Here is a 14,547-nt window from a genome sequence, read left to right as displayed (position 1 = left end):
GATACATGTCATATTTAAATGTGACCATGCAAAACAATATGCATTAGCTTTAAGATATTTAATAATTTTACTTCTGAATTCATGGTTTAACCCGGTCCCCATGTATACCTTCTTTTTCGGGAACTTAGTGAACAACATGACTTGCTCGAGCTCCTTTGCAATTGACTTTATTGTATTCGTATCGTCGGGTACATGGAAAGATCAAGGTACCTGGTACTTATTTGGTGTCTTTTCCTCAATAACTTCATCACTTGGTAATATCACTAGAATTGGCTTGAGAGTTGGTACAAGAATATCTAATTTCTATATATCGATTCTGACTGCCTTTCTACTAGATAAGGTAACCACATTCATTTTCTTAGCAGCGGACTGATCTTCTCTAATCTTCTTGAAATCTTCCGATGTTGGAAAGTTCAACATCTGATGGTAAATCGACGGAACAGACTTCATATCATGAATCTATGGCCTACCGAGGATCACATTGTATCTCATATCTCTGTCCACAACTTAAAATAAAATTGTCTTTATCACTCCTTCAGTGTGCGTAGGCAACACGATCTCCCCTCGAGTCTTCACACTTGTTAAATTACATTTGCCAGTTTATCAATTTGATGTGAAGTCCTCTTTCTTGAATGGTGATCTTGAAGAAGAGGTTTATATTTCACAACTTTAAGACTTTGTTGTCAATGGCAATGACAATAAACGGACAAAGTCTATAAGTTAATCAAAGCTCTTAATAGGCTAAAGAAAGCTCAACGTGCATGGTATATCAAAATTGTTTTTTTCTTTCAAGATAGCGGATTCATAAGAACTGACAACGAGCCCACTCTGTACTTGAAGAAACAAGCTAATAAAGAATTTTCAATGGTTTGTCTCTATGTAGATTACATGATTTAAATTAGTTCCTCAAAATCTTTGGTTGATCATTTTAAGTCCTGCATGAAGAATTTTTTTGAAATGACTGTCTTGGCTTTGTTGAAATATTTTTTGGTGCTTGAGGTGATGCAAGGTGAAGAAGGAACTTTTATCTTTCAGAAGAAGTATGCAGAGGATGTTTTAAAAAGATTCAATGTGATGAATTATGAAGCAACAACCACACCTATGAATATCAAGGAGAATTTACAGCGTGAAGATGGAACTGAGAAAGCAAATTCAATATTGTTTAGAAATTTAGTTGGTTGCTTAAATTATCTGATGCACATTAGACCTAATATTACCTTTTTCATTGATGTTGTGTCTAGGTTTTGCAAAGTCCCATAAAGTAACACTTTGGTGCCAAAAAAGAGTACTTCGCTGGAACAGTTGACTTTGAAATTTGGATTTTTTGGTTACAATTTTCAGATTGGTTGGCTTTACTCACAGTGATTAGGAAGACTACTTGGATGATCGGAAGAGCACTTCGGTAGTAGTTTTAGCTTTGTTTCTGGTGGTGTAACATTATGTTCAAAGAAGTAGGAGACAATAGCCTTGTCGTCATCTGAGGCAGAGTATATAACAACTTTAGCAGCACGTCAAGATTTATGGCTCTGAAAACTTGTTGCAGATTTTGATTCCGAGCAAAAGCAGGCTACAAAGATCTTTTGTGACAACAAATCTGCATAGTATTTCTATTGTTAAAAATCCCTCCTTCCATGGTAGAAATAAGCATATCAATCTGCGATATCACTTGCTTCGCAAGTTGGTAGTTGATGGAATAATTATGCTGAAACTTTGTGGTACAAATAAGCAGGCTGAGTACCTTGGAGAGACAAGGTAGAGCTGCATCTCAACCGTAGTCTTGGCGTCTGTTTTATTTTATGTAGTGTTTTCATTTATTTAGACAATATTGTTATTTGGCATTTCAAACTTGTAATTCCGTTTTAGACCTCATGACTCTGTATTTACCATTTTTGGGGGATTTATCATGTATTGGCATTATTATGCTATGTTGAAGGCTTTAGACATGAATTATTGTTTTGTCAATTCTGTTATTATGATTTGCCTTAGTTATATTCGGATTGCCTAGCAAGTGAATTAGGCGACATTAGATTATTTAGTAGTTTTGGATCGTGACAAGTTGGTATTAGAGCCCTAGGTTCATAGGTTCTACGGGTCATGAGCAAGTTTAGTAAATTCTTGTGGATTGGTACGAAGACGTCTGTACTTATCTTCGAGAGGCTACCGAACTATTAGGAAAACAATTTCACTTTATTGCATTCTTATCATGCGGATTTTTTATTTATGAAGTTGAACCTTTACTATTATATTCTCTCACAAATGACGAGGACATGTTTAGCCTAATCTGGCGGACATGCACCGATACCAGCAGGCCTGCGAGAGGCTGGGGTCGAGGTAGAGGCCGATGCTTGCACTATAGCTAGAGCAACACTTGTGGAGCCATAAGTTGCTCCAGTAACGGAGCAGGTTCCGCATACTCTTAAGGCGGTGGGACCAGCTCAGACACCGGTTGTATCTATTGTTATACCTAGTCTTCAAGAGGCCTTGGCTCAAATCTTGAGTGTGTGCACGAGCTTGGCTCAGGCAGTTACTATACCAGTTGCACCAACTACCTAACAAGCTGGGGAAGGGGCCCATAATCTCGTTGCCCATGCACCAGAGCAGCTAGTTCAGGGTTATCTGACACCAGGGGTGTTACCAGTTCAACCAGTTGTTGCTGCTCGGGCTGAGGTTCCATGAATGGTGAGGAGCGGAGGAGGTTGTAGCATTTTAAGATACTTGACCCTCCTGAGTTCAGTGGAAGAGAGTCAGAGGATGCTTAGAGTTTTCTGGATCAGTGTCGTTGGATTCTTCACACTGCAGGCATTATGGAGTTACCTTTGCTACTTTTCAACTGACAGGGGTAGCCTGCAGATGGTGGCAGATATATGAGTCAGGCAGACCAGCTGACGTAGTGCTACTTATATGGCATGAGTTCTTAGTTCTCCTATTAGAGAAATTTGTTCCATAGACTCGCAAAGTGTAGTTCTAGAGAGAGTTTGAGCAGCTACGCCAGATAGATATGACTGTGACTCGGTGCAAGATGAGGTTCACAGATTTGGCACGTCATACGGTATGGTTGGTTCCCACTGAGAGAGAGAAGATCGGGAGGTTTACGTTATAGTTTTGCTCGAGAGGCCGAGACGGATGCTAGGTTTGACCAGGTGGTCGAGATTGCTACACATTTGGAGCAGGTTCGCAGGCTTGAGCACAAGGAGCGGGAGGCCAAAAGGCCTTGTAGTTCAGGTGGTTTCCGTAGTTCCTCATCCGTAGGCCAGTCACATTACAACATAGGTTGTCATTTTTAGGCCCGCTCAGGCAGCTCGTCAGATTCCTCAGGATTCTTTAGTTAGCCATAGTTCATACAGTGCTCTCCTAAATTAGTCATCATTCAGTGCACTACTGGGATAGAGGTCTTACCGTGCTCTATCCTCTCAGGGTTCCACGGGAAGTTATTCGGGTTATTAGGTTAAGGAACCTCAGAAGAGAGGTTGTTATGAGTGTGGAGACTTGAGTTATCTTAAGAGGGATTTCCCTAAACATCATATCAGGGTTCCACGGAAGAGCTCACAGCCTATTATTTCAGCACAAGTAGCTACACCACCTGCACAACCAGCTAGGGGTAGTTCTCAGTAAGTTCAAGGTTACCTTAGAGGGGAGGTCGGTCAGGCAGTGGCTCGGCCTGTTGCTATATATTTTCCGCTAGGCTAGAGGTAGTTGCTTCTGACGTTGTGATCAAAGGTATTGTTTCAGTGTGCCACAGGGATGCTTCAGTGTTATTTGACCCTGGTTCAACTTATTTATATGTGTCATCATATATTGCTTGTTATTTATATATGATTCGTGATTCTTTAGATATGCTTGTTCATGTATCTACACCGGTGCGTGATTCTGTTGTGGTAGACCGTGTATATTGTTCTTGTATGGTGACCATTGGGGGATATGAGACTAGAGTTGACTTATTATTGCTCAGCATGGTATATTTTGACATGGTTTTTGGCATGGATTGGTTGTCACCATATCATGCCATTCTTGATTGTCATGGTAAGACTGTAACATTAGCTATGTCGGGGTTGCCAAGGTTGGAGTGGAAAGGCTCCCTGGATCATGTTCCCGATAGAGTGATTTCATTTTTAATGTCTCAACGGATGGTTGAGATGGGGTGTTTGGAATATTTGGGCTTTGTGAGGTATGTTATTATTGATACTCCTACTATTGAGTCTGTTCCAGTAGTGAGGGAGTTCCCAAATGTATTTTATGCAGTAGAGTTGAAGGAGTTGGAGGAACAATTATAGGAGTTACTTGATAAGGGTTTCATCAGTCCTAGCATGTCACCTTAGGGTGTACCGGTACTATTTGTGAAGAAGAAAGATGGTTCTAGGAGGAAGTGCATTGACTACAAGCAGTTGAACAAGGTTACTATCAAGAACAAGTACCCACTACTGCGTATTGATGATTTATTTGATCAACTTCCAGGGTGATAGGGTATTCTTGAAGATTGATTTAAGATGGGGATATCAGTAGTTGAAGATTTAGGCTTCAAATATTCCGAAGACGACTTTCAGGACCCGCTATGGTCATTATGAGTTTTTGGTGATGTCTTTTGGGCTGTCCAATGCCCCAACAGATTTTATGCACTCGAGAAACAATGTTTTTCAGCCCTATATTGATTCCTTAATCATAGTTTTCATTGATGATATATTGGTGTATTCTCGCAGCCGGGAGGATCATGAGAAGTATTTGAGGAACGTACTCCAGACTTTGAGGGAAAAGAACCTATATGCTAAATTTTACAAGTGTGAGTTTTGGGTATAATCAATGGCATTCTTGTGGCAAGTGGTGTCTAGTAAGGGGATTAAGGTGGATCCGAAGAAGATTGAGGCAGTTCAGAGTTGGTCCAAACTCATTTCTTTTATTGTGATAAGGAGTTTCCTTGGGTTGGCGGGGTATTATCACTGTTTTGTGGAGGGGTTTTCATCTATAGCATCCCCATTGACTAGATTGATGCATAAGGGTGACCTATTCAGGTGGTCTGACAAGTCTGAGGAGTTCTTTCAAAAGCTCAAGACTGTCTTGACTACAACTCCAGTTTTGATTTTGCCTTCGGGATCGAGTTCTTATACATTTTATTGTGATACTTCAGACTGGCATTGGGAGAGTGTTGATGCATGAGGGTAGAGTGATTGCTTATGCTACGTATCAGTTGAAGCCCCATGAGAAGAACTACCTAGTACGCGATTTGGAGTTAGCATCCATTGTTCATGTGCTCAAGATTTGGAGGCATTATCATTACGGTGTGTCTTGTGAGGTGTTCACAAATCACAAGAGTCTCCAGTACTTGTTCAAGAAAAATGATCTAAACTTGAGGCAAAGGAGGTGGTTAGAGCTACTAAAGGACTATTATATCACCATTGTGTATCATCCATGAAAGGCTAATGTGTTGGCCGATACTTTGAGTAGGAAGGCTGAGAGAATGGGGAGTCTTTCTTATATACCAGTTGGGGAGAGACCATTAGCATTGGATGTTCAGGCTTTGGCGAATCGGTTTATGAGATTGGATATTTTGGAGTCCAGCAAAGTTCTTTCTTGCGTTGTATCACAGTCGTCCTTGTTTGAGCACGTCAAGGCGCGTCAGTATGATTATCCCCACTTGCTTGTCCAGAAGGACACGGTGTAGCACGGTGATGCCAAAGAGTTTAATATTTTTGATGATGGGGTATTGAGGATGCGGGGTCGGATCTGCGTTCCAAAATGTGGATAGGTTGCGAGAGTTGATTCTTAAGGAGGCCCATGGTTCACGGTATTCCATTCATCCGGGAGCTGCAAAAGATGTACCATGATTTGAGACAGCTTTATTGGTGGTGGGGGATTAAGAAAGATATTGCTGAGTATGTTTCTCGGTGTTTGAACTGTAAGCAGGTGAAGTATGAGCATCAGAGACCCAATGGTTTGCTGTAGAGGCTTGATATGCCAGAGTGGAAGTGGGAGCGTATCACTATGGATTATGTAGTTGGGATTCAATGGACCTTGAGGAGATTCAATGCAGTGTGTGTCATTATGGACAAACTGACCAAGTTTGCACATTTCATTCTAGTCATGACTACCTATTCTTCAGAGCAGCTGGCTCGAATTATGTTTGGGAGATTGTTTGCCTTCATGGTGTGCCAATTTCTATTATCTTGGATCGAGGAATGCAGTTTACACTGTTGTTTTAGAGAGCAGTGCAGCATGAGTTGGGCACACAGTTCATGGGATCAGTTTGTTCCATTAGCAGAGTTTTCCTACGATAACAGTTATCAGTCAAGTATCCAAATGGATCCTTATAAAGCCGTATATGGGAGGCGGTGTCGTTAGCCGGTTGATTGGTTTGGGCCCGATGAGGCTAGGTTGTTGGCACTGATTTGGTCCCTGATGCTTTGGAGAAAGTGAAGTTGATTCAGGAGCGATTTCGTACAGCTCAGTCAGAAGAGTTATGTAGACAGGAAGGCTCGTGATATGGAATATATGGTAGGTGAGAAGGTTCTACTCAAAGTTTCACCCATGAAGGGTATGATGAGGTTCGGGAAGAAGGGCAAGTTGAGCCCTAAGTATATCGGTCCATAAGAGGTTCTCGAGAGAGTTGGAGAGGTGTCCTACAAACCTACCTTACCACCTAGTCTATCGGGAGTTCACATAGTGTTTCATGAGCCCATGCTCCGAAAGTATTATGGTGATCCATAACATATTTTGGAATTCAGCATAGTGCAATTGAATGATGGTTTGACTTATGATGTGGGGTCGGTGGCCTTTTTGGACCGGCAGGTTCGAAAGTTGAGGATGAAGAATATATCATTGGTGAAGCTTCATTGGAGAGGTCAGCCGGTCGAGGAGGCTACTTGAGAGACCGGTCAGGAGATTCGGAGCAGATATCCTCATCTTTTTGAGACTCCATGTATAATTCTAGACTCGTTTGAGCACAAATGTTTTTTAAGAGGAGGAGAATGTAACGTCTCAATCAGTCATTTTGAGTATTTTAGCATTTGTTCCCCTATTTGATGCTTTACTTATGTGTAATTGTGGTTTTGTGACTAGCGGGGTGGTTGGTTTGGACTCGGAGAGGTTTTGGAGTGAATTGAGACACTTAGTTTCAAGGTTGGAAGCTTACGTTGCGAGAGTTGATCGGAGTTTAAATTTTGTATAGACGACTCTTAAATGGAGTTTTGACGGTTCAGTAGCTTCGTATGTTGATTTTGGACTAAGGCATATGTTTGTATTTGGATTTGGAGGTTCATAGGTTGATTTGATACTTTTTGGCGAAAGTTGGAAAGTTGAACGTTTGGAAAGTTAGCAGGTTTGATCGAGAGTTGACTTTGATGATACCTGGTTCGTATTTGGTTTCCGGAATTGGAATAGGTCCATCATTTCATTTGGGACTTGCATGCAAAATTTAGGTAATTCTAAGTTGTTTAGGCTAGTTCGGCGTAAGGTTTGAATTTGGAAATTTGGATTTTTTCCTTAGGCTTGCATTGAGGTGCGATTCATGGTTTTGATGTTGTATGGTGTGATTTGAGGCCTCCAGTAGGTTCGTGTTATGTTTTGAAATCGGTTGGTGTGATTGGACGGGGTCTCGGGGGCCTCAGGTGTGTTTCGGATGGGTTTCAGACCGTTTCTCCATGTTTTGGAATTGTTGATTCTTAGTTCTGGTTTCCTTCATCATGATTGCGAAGAAGAAGTCGCATTCGGGTATGGTATTTTGTCGACAGGCAAGTTTTTTCATCGTGTTCACAAAGGTGTGATCGGATCGAAAGCTTGGGGAGGCAATGGTCATGACGATTGCAGCGCTGGGGCCGCATTCGCGTAGAAGGGGATCCCCGCAGGGTGGTCAGGCTTTTAGCCTTCGCGACCATGAGAGGAAGGTCGCGTTCATGTAGGTCCATGATTGTTGTGCTTCGTGTTTGCGACCAAGGTCACACGTTCGCGCATGCCTTTTGAGGCAGAGTTTGATTGTGCTTCGCGATCGCGAAGTTGGTCCCGCGATGGCAAGGGGTATGCTTGGGTAGACCATAAATACTCTATTTTTTGAGGGTTTTAGTTATTTTAACATATTTTGAGTTATAGAGCTCAGATTTGGGCGATTTTGTAGGTGATTTTCACGATATGGATTGGGGTATGTCTTTTTTACTCGGATTTTTTAATTATTCATGATTCCAACCTTGATTATTGGATTTAATTGGTGAATCTTAGTGCAAGAATTTTGGAATTTAGTAAAATCTTTCCTAAAGAATAAATTGATGATTTGATGGTCGAATTGAGATCGGATTTAGATGAAACACATATATTTTAACTCGTAACGGAATGGGTATTCAGAATTTGTTACTTTGGTCGGGTTCCAGGGCATGGGCCCGGGGTTGAATTTTTTATTTTGGTTAAAGATCCTAGCTTTATCATTTGGAATCATTTTCTATGGCTTTTATTGATTGTAATAAGTTATTTTGGCTAGATTCGAGTCGTCCGGGGGTTGATTCACGCGAGAAGGCTTATTGGAGGAGTGATTTTGCTTTCTTGAGGTAAGTATGTTACCTAAACTTGGTGGAGGCACCATATAAAGACCTGACCGGTCGTTTTAAGCATTTGTATTCAGTTTGGTGGTTTGAGGTCATGAGTAGTTTCATATGGTGTATTATGACTGGTGTGCGTGATCGATTTTGGTTTTCGAGTGGTTCGAGATTAATTAGAAGAAAGATTCTCAATTTGGAAACTTTAGGTTGGAAGGGTTGACCAAGTTTGACTTTTGTGTATTCGACCTCGGATCTAATTTTCTATGGTTTCATTAGGTCCTGATGGTGAATTTGGACTTGGGTGTATGCCCGAATTTTTATTTGGATGTTTCTAAATGATTTTGGCTCTACTTGGAAAAATTTGCAATTTGAAGGTTTGAAAAGTTCATAGGTTTGACCGGGAGTTGACTTCGATGTTATCGAGTTTGGATTGTTGTTATGAAAGTTAGAATATGTTCATTTAGTCATTCGTGGTTTTGATGTTATTATGTGTGATTTGAGGTATCGAGTAGGTCCTTGTTATGTTTTGGGAAATGTTGGTATGTTCTGGCAGGGTCCCGAGGGGCTCGGTAAGTTTTGAAAGACTTTCTGACTGTTTTTCCTTCATCTGTGATTGCTAGTTTTCAGGTGCCTCAGGTGATCATCGTGAAGATGAAGTCGCGATCACGTAGTGTATGTTTGGAGCTAGGCTATTTCTTCTCTTTGCGTTCGCATGTGTAGAGTCTCGTTCACGAAGGCTATAGGACTTGAGCATCGCATTCGCATTGTGAGGTCGCCTTCCCACTGGTAAGCTGAGAGCTACAGAAATTCTTCATCGCGTTTGCGTAGATCTGGGCACGTTCGCGGAGCGTTGGAGTCTGTGTGCATCACTTTCACATGGTCTGCATCGCGAACGGGTAGAGCATTTTGTGGCAGTGGCGTTTGTGGTTTCCGATCACGAAGGTTTTCCCGCGATCACGATTGGTATACCTGAAGCAGTGTTATAAAGTACTCTGTTTCGAAAGTTTTGGTTATTTTATCACATATTGAGTTACAGACCTCGGATTTTGGCGATCTTGGAGGGAATTTTCACCATTTGGATTGGGATAAGAATTTTTTACTCGGGTTTAATTATTTTACGTGTTTCCATTATCGATTTTTGCATGTAGTTTATGAATTTAAAAGAGAAATTGGAGGTTTTTGTCAAAAACATTTCCAAATTGAATATTTAATATTGGAACATCTATTCAAAGTCAAATTTGAGTGAAATAAGTATGGTTGGACTCGTATTCGAATGGGTTGTCGAAATTTATGAGTTTTGTTGGGTTTCGAGGTGTAGACCCGGGTTTACCTTTTGGTTGACTTTGGGTATTTGATTAAAGATTCACCTTTATCGTTTGGGTTTTTTTTCCTAGGACATTATTTGGTTTTTTTGAGTTTCTTTTGGTTAGTTTCGAGCCATTCAGGGGGTGATTCGCGCGAGGATGGCATTTTTAGAGTAGTTTTGGCTTGCTCGGTATTAGTTTGATCTATTCGAGGTATGTAACATATCTAAACATAGATTTGAGGGTAATTATCCCTGGGAACTTTGATGTTTAAAATGTGTGGGGGTGACACATGTGCTAGGTGACGCGCGTGGTGCACCGGGGTATTCCTGATCTGTGTAATTCTTAGGCTATCATAAGCCTTATTTTTCTATCACGCTTCTTTGATGTAAAGGTTTCTCTATTTGTATGACTACGTGAGTTACTATTTATGCTAGAAATCATATCTATGCAATCTGCTTAATTGTTGGGGACATGAGACGGCTATTTTGCCATGTTGAGCTAGGTGCCTTAACTGCAGTCATACTGTTCAGTCATGATAGAAATATTCGCACGCTATATCTCTATCTCTCTTCACCTTTGATAAGATGTCTTACATGTTGCTTTGTATGTGACATGAGTTAGAGCTTATTTTGTGGCACATATTAATCTATGTTGTATAATTGGATCATGTTTCTATGAGATGTGAGCCATTAAGACTTAAGCAGATTGATGACTGATGTGGGCCATGGTGCCGTGTTGTAAGTTATGTTGGATCGGCTTGCACGCCACGACAAATTAATATTTGGATAGATTTGCACACCGTAACGAATTGATATTCTGATCGGGTTGCACGTCGCAACAGATTGATATTTTTATCGGATTGCACGCTACAACAAATTGTTATTTAGATCGGGTTGCACGCCGTAATTGATTAATATCTGGATCGGGTTGCACGCCGCAATAGGTCATATTGACTATTGTTTAGTGCTTGGGCTAGGATCCGCCCCTCCGGAGTTTGCTATTTACAGTGAGTGCAAGCATAGTGATATATACTCGTTCTTCGGAGAGGGGCATTTAGGCCACACACCCGTACAGTGCTGAGTGATTATGTGTGTGATGGTGAGGGGCATTTGAGCCAGGAACCTTGAGTGTGATGAGAGTGAGTGTACTTAATGATTTCACTATGATATTATTGACTTCACATATATATTTGGCATGTATTCATAGAGAAGTATTTTCCTCATGCTAGCTGGTAATACGGTGTTATTGACTTGACATGTACTTGAAATGTAGGCATAGATATGTATGTTCCTCATTCTAGATCGTAATATAGAGTTATTGACTTGGCATGTACATAACATGTAGGAATAGAGATGTATTTTTCTCTTGCTAACTGGTAAATAAAAAGTCTTATCTGTTGTTCAAAGTTGGGAAAGATCATAGTTCTATAATAAACTCATATTTAAATGATTTCGGTGTGAGATTTGGAATTTAACTATTAAACTTGAAAAGCATGTGTAATTTCCCGTGCTTTCAACCAGAGTCTGAGTTTGTTACTTATTGAGTACTTGGGGTTGGTTGTACTCATACTATACATATGCACCTTGCATGCAGATCTTGGAGATGAGATGACGCAGATGATGGGAGTTGGCACTGAAGATGTACTTCCCTTCCGAATTTCACTACCACTTGTCCTTGGTAATTTTAGATTTGAATTCTATTTCTGTATATTTCAAACAGATGTTGTATTTATTTTATCCCAGTTTTGTAAATCTAGTCCTAGTGGCTCATGACTTGTACTACCAGTCGTTGGGATATTGTATGGAGTTCAGTTATGTTATGTATTGACCACTTTTATTTCATTTGAATCGGGCTGACTATAATTGGGCTTACCTAGCGGGTTGTGTTAGGTGCCACCACGATTAGGTGAATTTTTTTTCATGACAAGTTGGTATCAGAGCTCTAGGTTCATAGTTCTACGAGTCATGATCATGTGTCTAGTAGAGTGTTGCGGATCGGTATGATGATGTCCATTCCTATCTTCGAGAGGCTATAGGACATTTAGGATTATTTCCCATCGTTCTTTTCTTATCATGTGATAATGATTCAGCTTGAAGCGTATCTCTTTGAATTCCTTCCACTCACTCATATGTTATGTTGAGCACTCAATATCAATTGTGCATCCGCAGCTTGCGATGTCATGGATGAGGTGCGAGATATGTTCTTTGTGTTGTGGGGATAGGGCAATCTAGAGGACTTGAGGTCAAGTTTAGACGGCAGCTTGGGCTTGGTAGTGTTAGTTATGTGGGTATGAGATTTTGGACTTAAATGTCCGATAGTGTCCTTAGGAGTGGGATTGATGGCTCAGTGGGTGGTTGGATAGCTATATGATGAGTAATATGTGATGGAGGGATGTGCTTAGATGGTTTGGATGGGATGAGAAGGGTCTGCTTAAAGGCGTAAAGGACTATGGATGTTTGATTTCTTTCTTGGTGTATCATCCTTAAGTTATGAGCGTGTTGAGCGGTCTTTCATGTTGTTTATTTGTGGGACGAAGTATATTCTTATGTTATGTTGACGAGCTCAGTATTTGTGACCATGAAAGGGCATGTAGAGATGCCAGTTTGAGGCTAAGAAGGTGGGTTATCTCCTACGAGATGCTCTGAGGTTGTGTGATCCTTATAATGTTATGTGGAAAGTTTCCTTCCTATCAGTAGATTATGCGCTACGATTTGAGTTTGTATTGCTTGAGGATGTTTGCACGGCTGTTGCAAGGATGGGTATGTGCTTAGCAGAATATTTGAGGCATTTTATGGTTAGTGCTATATGAGCGTATGAAGGACTTAGTTAAATTATAGTGCGAGATTATGGCAGTTATGGAGTAAGGTTATTGTGGGTTATTGGATGTTAAGTTTTGTGGCTTCGAGCCAAGTGGGGGAGTTTGTTATCGACAATCAGATTGCATGGTCAAGTGCTATGTTAGTTTGGGTCTGAGGCATACTTATGGATCGGGTGTGACTTGAAAGGGTTGATTTCGAGGATGACTTGAGCAAGGAAATTTCTGGATGCATGATGTGTTACACCTTATGAAGATATTGGAAATCTTGTAGTGATTTGAGTCTTCTATTTGTGGTGTATGTAGGGTGCATTGAGTAAGGATTCACTCGGTTGCTTTAGAGATGTGGGTTACTTCTTAGGTGTTTGTGTGCTAATGGAGCACAAGTCATTCATCTCATTTTGGCGATGCATTGGAGATTAGAGCAGATTGGATAACTCTCGAAAAGGTTCTAATGAGTTAAAGATTCAAATGTGGTATTTGAGGGTTCCCCAGGTTTTGTACATGGCTAAGATCAGAGAATTTCATTGGATTGTGCTGAGACTTGCGGTAGTTTTTGTATCATTAGTGATCCTACATTTAAGTACCAGAGAGGTTAAGGAAACAACTTAAGATTCATAGAAGGTCTCTTTAGATTGGGTATCTCGATTGTGTTATTTTTGGGTGCTTAAGAGGAAACACAGTGGCTTATAGGCTTTAGGACGATGTGGTTTCATGATAGGATATCTTGTTGTGAGCTTTGGTTAAGGATCGTTGTGTATTGGCAAGGAGAGGTGTTAACTTGAAGGCAAGTCAGGAGAAACTCGATGAAATGGGTCAGCATGGTAGTGGTTCGGGTTAGCATGGTAATAGAAATGATTGGTTCTTTTGGATTTTTTGGTGTGGCAAGGCTTTGTAGGTATCTTGTGGCAATACTCATAGGTTTGGCGATCTGCTTGATTGGGTTGAGGTAGAGAATTCAGTTCTGATGGTTTGGTTTTGTGCTATTGGGTTTCGAAGAGTTCTCGATGATTTCGACCATGGCCTGGGATGGATGTTTTCTATAGGCATGGGGAGTTTATTGCATGTAAAGACTTTCTCCTGGATGTGGTCAAGTGGATGGTTTCTAGCTGACAGATTGTGTATCCTGATTGTGATTCAGGGTTGATAATGGGGTTCTCGTGTTTTCTTATGATGGCATGATAGATTCGGTACGACGTGTGGGTTTGAGGATTGCATGTACATGTTTCTGGTTCAGTTTTTAAGGTAAGGTCATGAGTTCAAGTTTGCAGGGACGATTGCATATGTTTAGAAGAATGCTGGTATTATCTGGTATTACCTAAGAAGGGTATGCATTTTAGAAGGCGCACTTTGTTTTTGACATGCAGATGCTTGATTGGTATTAAGGTAATCGCCTGGTTGAATGGTTGTTGATGTTCGGATTATCCCACGTGGTACAGAAGAATTATGGAAGTATTTCTCGTGAGATGATTATGTATGAGGGATGTGTCGGTCCTTTGAGTGGTGGAGTTGGGATAAGACGTAGAGATTTTTGTATTCTAGGGATTTGAAGACTATGAGGGTTTCTCAGAGGCAGATATTTTCATGGCTATGGACGGTGAAGGTATGTTATAAGTTGACGACTGATTGTACGTGTTATGGATAGGTTATTATGGACTTTTCGAAGGTTATCTATCTATTTTGGGAGGATCGAAATTGATTTGGAGGCCAGTAGTAGGCCTAATGAGAATGTGTATTTTACATCTGGTCGAATTTGTTTACTTAGTACATCTATGGTTGAGGGGTGTGTCATATCAGTTAGAGTTATTCTTATTCGTGTTTTGATATGTTCCATGTGTTACTCTCCTATGCTACAATGAGTTGCGAGACTATTGATTATTTGCACACATGATGCGGTCCTATTTGGGCCTTG

Source organism: Nicotiana tabacum, chromosome 4 (genome assembly GCF_000715075.1).
Source record: "Nicotiana tabacum cultivar K326 chromosome 4, ASM71507v2, whole genome shotgun sequence".
NCBI classification, from domain to species: domain Eukaryota; kingdom Viridiplantae; phylum Streptophyta; class Magnoliopsida; order Solanales; family Solanaceae; genus Nicotiana; species Nicotiana tabacum.
This window is presented reverse-complemented; position numbering follows the sequence as displayed.